Raw genomic sequence first — 10195 nt, forward strand, 5'->3', positions numbered from 1 at the left:
TGCTCTGTGATGACCTACCTACCAATACTCTTCAAAATTTTGACTGACTCTGCTGTGGGTTTGCTCTGTTGTGCCCCATGACCTGTCTGCATGTCGAGAGTCAGCACTGTCTTTCCGTTGGAAGGACAACGCTACTTCTTCAAGACTGCATGGAAATCCACTACTTCCGTGTGCATTTTCTTTTACTGCTCAGACTTTGAGAAAAACACTGCAATGTGATGAATGATCAGGACTGTCTTTATGGACTATGAGAAAATTTTAGCTTTTGACCAACATTGTATCAATAAGTGTGTGCATTTGATTTCTTTGTTATTGTAATTACGATTATGAAAAATTTTAACAAATATGTATTGGCCACTGCCCAAACCAATTTGTAAAATTTTTTGTGGGGAGCATGGGGGCTATGTAAGTAGGCTGTTTAGGTTTTTTTATTGGTAACGCCACCTCTGTATGAAAATCACTGGCTGTGCTGTGTGCAGTCTGTGGCTGCTTTGCATTGTTGTAATACTCGCCATTGTAGTGTTAGGCAGCTGGCTGTGAACAGCGCGTAGTGTTGCGCAGTTGGAGGTGAGCCGCCAGCAGTGGTGGATGTGGGGAGAGAGATGGCGGAGTTTTGAAATTTGTCATGAACTGCTATATTTATATATGATGATATCAAGGTAAATACATTGTTTGTTCTCTATTAATATCTTTCATTTGCTAACTATCCCTATGAGTAGTTAGTGCCTTCAGTAGTTTGAATCTTTTATTTAGCTGGCAGTAGTGGCGCTCGCTGTATTGCAGTAGCTTGAGTAGCGAAGATTTTTGTGAGGTAAGTGATTTGTGAAAGGTATAGTTTAATGTTAGTCAGGGCCATTCTTTTGTAGGGATTATTGAAAGTCAGATTGCGTTGCGCTAAAAAATATTGTGTATCGGGTTAAGCACAGTCTTGTATAAAGTTTTCAAAGGGGACGTTTCAAAGAGTAAGTTTCAAGTGTCGCCGAATTAGTTTCCTACTGAAAAACTTAAAAAAAAACGCCAGTTCTGTATACAGTGTTTGTTTTAACTTGAGCCAACTAAATATCTCGGAAATGACGCATCGTACGAAAAAATGTTGTAGGCGGAATGTTATTATTAGCAATAGATTAAGAAAAAGACATTTGCCGGTGTTACAACGGCCACCTCCTAACCATCCGCCCCCACCCCACGCCCCCCACTTCCTCATTCTCTCCTTGGGAGGGAGGGGGAGGGTCAACTTTGTATTTACAAATGGAACCCCCCATTTTATTGTATATTCAGATTCTACGCCAAAAAATACGTACGGTTTACTCAAAACGTTTTTTTTTTCATTCACGGTAGGTGGCGCTGTAGTCGACAAATATCAAGTGTGCCTGTTTTTGGAATTAAGAACCAACACATCTGATTTTGCATTTCATTTACGATGTAAATGTAAACCTTTGTATTCTAACAGTTGACATTTATTTTCAACGTTACTTGAGTGTTCCAAATGTGATTGCACATTACACATAATATGGCTAGACATTGACATTTCTGGCAGATAAGCTACTTGTGTGGTAACGTAGTTTTCTGTTCCATGCGGGCTTGATGGTGGTGAGCCCCCAAACCATAGGAGTGCTTGATTTCGGTAGCCGCCCTCATAGATCGCCATCAGGCTGACTGGTTTCGGTGTGTGTTTCCATCCAACCGCCGTGACACTCTCCCTGGCCCACAACCACCTTAATAAGGTAAAATTTGCATGGAGTGATAGCGACAGGCACACCTGCCGTGGATACTCACCGAAGTGAAGAACCCCAATGGCGAGAGGCAAGGGGACTCACCGAAATAAAGCACTTCAGAGATGAGAGGTCAGGGGACTCACCGAACTCAAGCATCCCGTCGGGAACAGAAAACTATTAAATAAATGTCGTTGTTCCTGGATCACGTTAAAAGTAGTTTCTGACCACCGCTGAAACAGCTAACCATATTGTACTGAACAATAAAAATTGAAAATAAACTTTCAACATATATATCAACCGTTAGAACAGAAAGGTTCATATTTACATCGTAAATGAAATGTAGAATCAAATGCATCGGTTCTTAGTTGCAAAAACAGGCACACGTGAGATTTGTCGACTACAGCGTCATCTACAACGAATGGAAAACAATGGTTTGAGTAAAGTGTACGTATTTTTTGTCTTATAATCTCAATAAGCAATGAAAATGGCTGGTTGCCATTTGAAAATACAAAGTTGACCCCGCCCACGCAGGAGGGGTGGTTAGAAGGAGGCTAGTTGCAACACAGATATATGTCCCCTATGCTAATAGGAACTTTTAACCTAGAACATTTTTTTTCATACAACGCATTGTTTTCGAGATATTTTGTTGGCTCGATTTAAAACCAACACCTTGTGCATGGATCTTGAGATTTTTTTAAAAATATTTTGAAACCGGGGTGGTGAGACTTCCTTCACCTGTTTCTTCTGCAACATTCACAAGGCCGAATATTTCTTACCTCTGAATTTCATCAGGAAAACATTGTAGGTGATGCCGAGGAGTGGAGTTGGTCACGAAGTGTGTCACCCAGGCACATGGCAGGTCAGCCGTGGAGTACAATTACGATTGCAATATCACTTCGATTCACAGAAAAGTTGCAGCTGCTGTTTACTCTTTGATCTGGGTAAATATCATCGGTTACTTCGGCCGGTGTTCGGACAGCAGTCAGAGTTACTCTCACGGCCGCTCATCCATGTCTCCAGGCGCCTCCACTTGTTAATCGCGTCTCTTCTTAACGGCGGGCTCCCTGATGTTCCGACGGTTGTTGTTTCTGTATAATGTGCAATATATCGCCGACCGACCTAACAGGCTTCTACAGGAGCTGAGAGTTCTGCTGTTATGTGCACTTAGGGCCTGGTCTCCCACCACACTGTGAATTATCGTCAGTCTCGAGTCGTTATTTACAGTTGAGTTCAGTTTTTCCGACGTCCAGTGCACCCTTCGACGATCTTTTGTTTTCCGAGCCGGCACTGACATTTAGCGAAACGCACATTTCTCTCAGCGCTTCCGAGCTCTGCTGGATGTGATGGTTCGCGAGATCTTAATAATTGCGGAGCCCTAAGCTTTGTTTATATTGAAACGACCTTCCCTTTTGACAAGGCTTTCGGACGTCTTTATTTCGATTGTTTCGTTAAGTGTACTGTCCCAGAAACTTGGCGTTCATAGTACAATACTGTTCTCGTCGTATTTCAAGACTGTATTCGCGGCAGTCCTCAGCGCCATCTGATTTGCTTGGTTGATTTGGTAGGGTGTGTCGCTGGTATTCCTTGAATTTCTCGTCGACTGTTCTTATTTCGCGCCCCATGTATGACATGCCGCATTCGAGTAGATTGCGACACACATCCGACATTCGCAGACCCAGAGCGTCTTTACAAAGAAGATTTTTTATTTTAGTCGAAAGCGGCGAAATGCACTGATTGTACTTCGCTGTTAGCTTGTTGACGTGCAGAAAGTCAAGTTGCAAAACGGTCTGTTGTCTGCGTTGAACTACAGGTCGCCCTGTAACTGGGTAAGTACCACAATGCCTGGTGGAGCCCCAGCTTCAGGACTGTTGACAGATTTAGAGTTTACTTTTACCTTACTTTACGCTTGAGAATGAGCGACAATCACGGACATGCTGTCCGACACGCTCCTCAACGAAGAAAAAACTCAAACTGCACTGTAAGCATCATAGTCATTCCATTTCCGAAACCACTTTTTGACCTCGGGTTCCTGTCATCATATCTCTCTACAAAGCTCAAATATATCTCAAAACGCTTAAGTATCGCATTATCATAATAAATGGAAATCATTTTATATTTAATATACCAGATGTACATTAGAAATTGCTTACAAAGAGTTCAAAAAATGGTTCAAATGGCTCTGAGCACTATAGGACTTAACATCTGACGTCATCAGTCACCTAGAACTTAGAACTACTTAAACCTAACTAACCTAAGGACATCACACACATCCATGCCCGAGGCAGGGTTCGAACCTGCGACCGTAGCAGTCGCGCGGTTCCGGACTGAAGCGCTTAGAACCGCTTGGCCACCGCGGCCGGCTACAAGCAGTTAATAATACTAAAACGTATAACTCAAAATTTTTCACTTTAGTCACACATCATTCTCTTATGAATGTGCCATGAGGAAGACATGCAAAGTATTTATTTGACAGACAAGTATTCGGGCATACAGCGGCATCTGATACCAAGGGTAAGAAGCGAATATACCAATACCAACATAGAAAACATAAGAACGTTTTGCATAGGTCGTTACAGGTTCATTTAGTAAGAGCGAAAGCGTGACAGAGATGGTCGTGTATGCCGACTCCAGTTCGTAGTAATTGACGGAGCGTCATCGAGTGAAACAGAAGTGATTTCTAGTGTTCTGCAGGGTAGCGTTGTAGTCTTCCTGCTGTTCGTAATGTATATGAATGGTTTAGGGGACAATCTGAGCAGCGCTCTTAGATTGTTTGCATATGACTCAGTCATTTGCTATCTATTACAGTTATCAGAAAATCAAAACCAATAGCAAACTGATTTAGACAAAATATCTGTGTAGTGCGAAAAGTGGAACTTGACCCTAAACAAAGAAAAGTGTGAGCACTTCACATGAGCATTATAAAGAATCCGTCACATTTCTGTTACATGATAAATAATACAAATATAAAGGCTGTCAATTGAGCCAAATATCTAGGAATGACAATTACGAGGAGCTGAAATTGGAATGATAAGACAGATAATGTTGTGGTCAGTGCAAAATGAAGACTGCGTTTTATTGGCAAAATGCTTACAAAATGCAACAAATCCACTAGAAGACTGGCTGCTCTACATATGCTAGTCATCTGCTAGAGTACTGCTGTGCGGTATGACATCCTTACGAGATAGAGTTGATCTAGGACACCGAAAAATTCAGAGAAGGGCAGCCCGTTTTGCACTATCGGGAAATATCCGGGAGAGTGTCACGGATATGACACGCTACTTGGGGTGGCGATCATCAAAACGAAGGCGTTTTTCGTTCCGGCGAGATCTTTCCGCGAAAATCTCCAGTTTTCTACTCCGAATGCGAAAATGTTTTCTTAAGGCCCACCTACATATGGAGAAATTAGTATTGTAATAAAATAAGTGAAATCAGAATTCGCACGCAAAATTCGAGCTATAGGAAAACATTGTGAAATTGGTTCGATGAACTCTCTGCCGGGCACATAAGCATGAATCGCTGAGTAGACATGCAGATTCAAATGTAAATAAAAGTAAGCCTGGTAAATAATGGTTTCCACGAAGCGATGATGAGCTCATCGAGTATTTCGGTGACATTTCTTACGGTGAAAGAATGCTTACGTGGTAAATGCATGATAGAGCACCAGCACACTTTCAGCTGGCCGTACGGGAATACGTGACAAGAATCTTTGACAACAAGTTTTTCGCTCGTGGCTCGCCAACACCGGGTTCCCGGGTCCCCCTGACTTCAATCTGTTGTATTTTTGTTTTCTTTGGGAGGAGGGGGATATTTAAAAGTTAAGTATATTCCAGCCCTGATGATAGTGTGATGAACCCCGGGAACGCATTGTGGTTGGCTGTCAATGCTTTCGGAAGACGCTTGTGAATTTCAGACATGTGCAGAGACGTTCTTAGACCTGCCTTCACATGAACAGTGACTGTGTGGAAAACATGTTGTAACGTGAAACTTCCTGGCAGATTAAAACTGTGTGCGCCGACCGAGACTCGAACTCGGGACCTTTGCCTTCCGCGGGCAAGTGCTCTACCAACTGAGCTACCGAAGCACGACTCAGGCCCGGCCCTCACAGCTTTACTTCTGCCAGTATCTCGTCTCCTACCTTCCAAACTTTACAGAAGCTCTCCTGCGAACCATGCAGAACTAGCACTCCTGAAAGAAAGGATACTGCGGAGACATGGCTTAGCCACAGCCTGGGGGATGTTTCCAGAATGAGATTTTCACTCTGCAGCGGAGTGTGCGCTGATATGAAACTTCCTGGCAGATTAAAACTGTGCGCGCCGACCGAGACTCGAACTCGGGACCTTTTCAAAGGTCCCGAGTTCGAGTCTCGGTCGGCGCACACAGTTTTAATCTGCCAGGAAGTTTCATATCAGCGCACACTCCGCTGCAGAGTGAAAATCTCATTCTGATGTTGTAACGTGTTTGCCTTCAAGAGCATATTTGCATATTCGCCTTGTGGTTGAACCTCACCTTCTGTCCTTTTCTTTGCTTTCTAATATGTAGCCTAATTATGGAAATATGATGCCAGTGTAATTAATACTTTGCTCGAGTTTACTTCTTTTTATATTCCGCTTTCTCATGCCCCTACACGATAGGCAAACTGCGCTTCCAACCGAGCACTGTGCCACTGTTTAACTGCAGTTTGGGCCCTCGAGGACGCAGAGGTAAAGTGTTCATATACTCAGTCGTAATACGGCATATCGGAAAAACTATTGGTTTCTGGGCCTATGTCTATTAGGATAAGTCTACTTGGTTGTTTCATTGTCCTCTACCCGCCTCTTTCGTTTGTACCTACAATAGTCAAACGCCCTTTGTAACGAGGTTGCCAACCTGACCCGGATCTCACTACAAACTAACATAAACAGGATATTCCCGGAGGAATGGCCAATATTCAGGGATATGGCAGGAACGATCAGTCGAAGCAAAAAATCTAGTAAATAGTCTTTAAAGTGCGTACCTTGGGAAGTATCTTCGCTACCGTGAAACACATCTTCTACTGAACAAGTGCTCCTAACGCTTACGGTAAAAATTTTGGAGCCCATGTTTATTAGACAATTTTTTTATTCTCCGTATGTCCATCTTTTTATATGTGTTTGCGGGACTCGGCTGTTCGATAGAGGATGTCAAATTAAACGCCATTCAGCCATCACATTTCCAGTTTTATCTGGCAACCAGTTTCAGCGTTTTTCTACGCCATCTTCAGGCCCCTGACCGACGTGCAGGAAGAATCTACCTCGTTTGTGGTCAAAACAGGGACCAGCAGTATTGGTATTAGTAGATATTTGCTACAGTGATCGTTTCAACCATGTTAGATAAACATTTTTTTTATTTTTTTAGTCCATACTTCCTCGTCCCAGAATACGGAAAGCAAAGAGCTTACAGCAGAAGAAGTATTTTCCACAGTGTCGAAAATGAAGAAGTGCCCATAGCTCTTAAGGTATGCATTTTAGAACCCATGTTTACTGGACATTTTTGCCTCCAGTGATCTTTACTGCCATGCCCCAGAATATTTACCATTCCTCCTGGGACATCCTATACTGTCAATGTTTAGTCAAGGTGCAGCTCATGGTGTACAAGATGATGTCCCTTATAAAATAGAGACACGCAGCGGAGCAATTACAATGTAAGATTTTCTCTCACCTCATATCTTGTAAATTGATCGAAACTGCGAGCTCCTGATACGCCTAGACATTCACTAGATATACAGATAAGTAGCTGTGTGGCTAAATACGGATGTTTAGAAGATGATATTTCCGTAACATGAAGTACCGCGGCCACTCGACCGGCTGTTGGGTAGAGTCACGATGCTTGTGGACGCCTGAGCAGCTCCCGCCTCTCTAGGGGCCGCCGTGGACGAGAGGGAGCCGCCCCCACAAATCACCCGCCACCTCTGCCCTTCAGACGGCGGCCAGCACCCAGCAGCCCTGATTTACGAGAGCCGCTGGTAAACATTAATTCCTCGCCACGGAGGATTAGCTCTCGGCGGTCCTCCCACATTTGTTACCCATCATCGGCACCGTCATTTGTCACGTGACAGAAGTACTGTGCGCCAGGGAAAGCCGTATATACCCGGCGACAGTCGACCAGCGAAGTGCAAACGTGCTAGTTTAATGTTTGAGCGACCGCGACGACCCTTTGTCATCGTCGGCACTGTTAATCTTGTCGTCTTCCAGTACGTCGCGAAGGGTGGTCACTAACGGAGCAGCTTAACCCCTACCCGCTATTCCGCTGCAAGAGGGAGACCGTAAATAAAATCTTCCGGACGCTAAGGGAAGGACCGAGAAAAAAAAGGACCCGTATTAAAATGGCCGTGAAGGAGGGAAGCAGTCGTTCTCCTCTACCATTCAACCTGTAAAACGACGAACCAGTGACGAAAATAAAAATATTCTTCAGGAGTGGGATTAAGATTCAGTGTGGAAGGGTTGGGTTGGCAGCGAGGTCATCGGTCTCATCGGATTAGGGAAGGACGGGGAAGGAAGTCGGCCGTGCCCTTTGAAAAAAACCATCCCGGCATTTTCCTGGAGCGAAGTGTGGAAGAATATCGATGATAAGATTCCCTGACAACAACGCTATCCTTTGCGAAAGACTTGTTGAATGTTTTTGACAGTCTACCGAACGCAGAATATCGGATAGAACTAAACCTAAGAAAGACGATACTATTAAGAATCACCAGAAATGAGACACACTGCCAGACAAAAAGAAGAAAGAAACGTGAAGCACGTACGTGACATCGATGGGTGTTACTGATTACAGTTGCAGCTTTTTGTAACAGGTAAACGGCCCACCACACTGCATTATAACTTTGTATGTGCATCCTTATAATATATGGTTAAGACTTCGGCTGTTCATATGAAGTGAAAATTAAAATACCCGCAGCCATATATTTTGCATTTAATTTATTTATACAACCAGTTTGGGTGTTCCATTACACCATCATTAGGCCCCTTAATCAACGTAAATTGGAAGGAATACAATCTCGTGTACAGTCATAACAGGAGCCAATATTAAATAAACTGTCATGGCGGCACGCAGATTGGATTCCTCCCAATACAAGTTGGTCAAGACGCCTTAAGGTAGTGTAATGGGGCACCTAAACTAGTGGCGTAAGTAAATTTAGCGCAAAAGAGACGTATGCAGGTGTTTTAATTTACATTTCATTCACACTGCATTATAGTTGTTCGTCCTTAGGAATGTTGCCTGACCGGATAGAATACGTAAGGGGTCGGAACAGCATCAGATATTAATAGAAAGACACGAAGATAGCGGGTAGTCGTTTGACACAGTGGCATCAGGACCTGACACAGTTTACAAGTGTCGTCATTGCGGGTCTCCATTTGGCCGACTGGTCGAATTGTGCAATATCCACATTCGTGGAGCATTCGCATGAGCTAGTGGCCCAGTAACGGAATGCTTGGGAACCTGCGGGCAGGCGTATTCCCCGTCAAATATCCGGTCGACCACATCTGTCCCTCACAACGGAGGATCGCCGTATTGTTCATTAAGCTTATTGTAATTCTCAAAATTTTCTGAATGCCCTTGTGCGAAAAGGAGGCATTCTTTCCTATAGGGATTCCCATTTCAGTGTACGAAGCATCTCCTTAATAACCTGAATGTGTTGACCGAACATACTGGTAACAAATATAGCAACCTGCCTCTGAATTGCTTCGATGTCTGCCTTTAATCGACCTGGTGGGGGTTTCCAAATAATTGAACAGTGCTCAAGAATGGTTGCACTAGTGTTCTCTACGCGATCTCCTCTATAAGTGAGCTATGCTTACCTGTAATTCTCCCAGTGACCGAAGCCGACTACTCGCCTTCCCTACAACCGAACTTACTTTGCAGCGTCAAGCAGTACACCATTAGTGCTGTATTCGAACATCACAGGATTCTTTTTCCTAACCTTTTGAATCAACTTACATTTTTCTACATCTAGAGAAAGTTGCCATTCATCACACCAAACAGAAATTCTGTCAAAGAAATGCCACATTGTACTACACTCACTGATCGACACTACAGTATTAGTAGCAACAGCAGTGGAGTCATCCCCACCCCACTCGTAAGACGATTTACTTAAGTAGAGTACAAAGGCGGTCCTAGTACACTTTCCTGGGCACTCTCGACCCCTGACAATACCCTCGTCTCTTCAACACTTGCCTTCCGAAACGATATACTGTGCTGTATTACCTGAGAAGTCTTTAAACCACGTACATATTTGGGAAACCAGAAGGACCTTCGTTAACAGTCTGCAGTGGATCACTGTGTCAAACGCTTTCCGGAAATATGGCAATAGCAGAGCTGCCTTCTACCCTTTATCCATGGCTTTAACGGTATGTGAGTAAATCACGCCGAATTGTTGCTCACACTGAGATCCTTCTATATCCGTGTTGATTTGTGGACAGAGGCTTTTCTATCTCAAGGAAAATATTGTTTACGAATAGAGAATA

At 43.6% G+C, this 10195-nt stretch overlaps 1 non-coding gene across 1 annotated transcript; it reads right to left on the reverse strand.

Annotated features, from left to right (window-relative positions):
* Window positions 1-5722: 5722 nt before the first annotated feature.
* Trnap-cgg (transfer RNA proline (anticodon CGG)) lies at window positions 5723-5796 on the reverse strand. Its single transcript has one exon. It is a non-coding gene; the product is annotated as a tRNA-Pro (tRNA).
* Window positions 5797-10195: the final 4399 nt, after the last annotated feature.

Source organism: Schistocerca nitens, chromosome 5, assembly GCF_023898315.1.
Source record: "Schistocerca nitens isolate TAMUIC-IGC-003100 chromosome 5, iqSchNite1.1, whole genome shotgun sequence".
Classification (NCBI taxonomy): Eukaryota; Metazoa; Arthropoda; class Insecta; order Orthoptera; family Acrididae; genus Schistocerca; species Schistocerca nitens.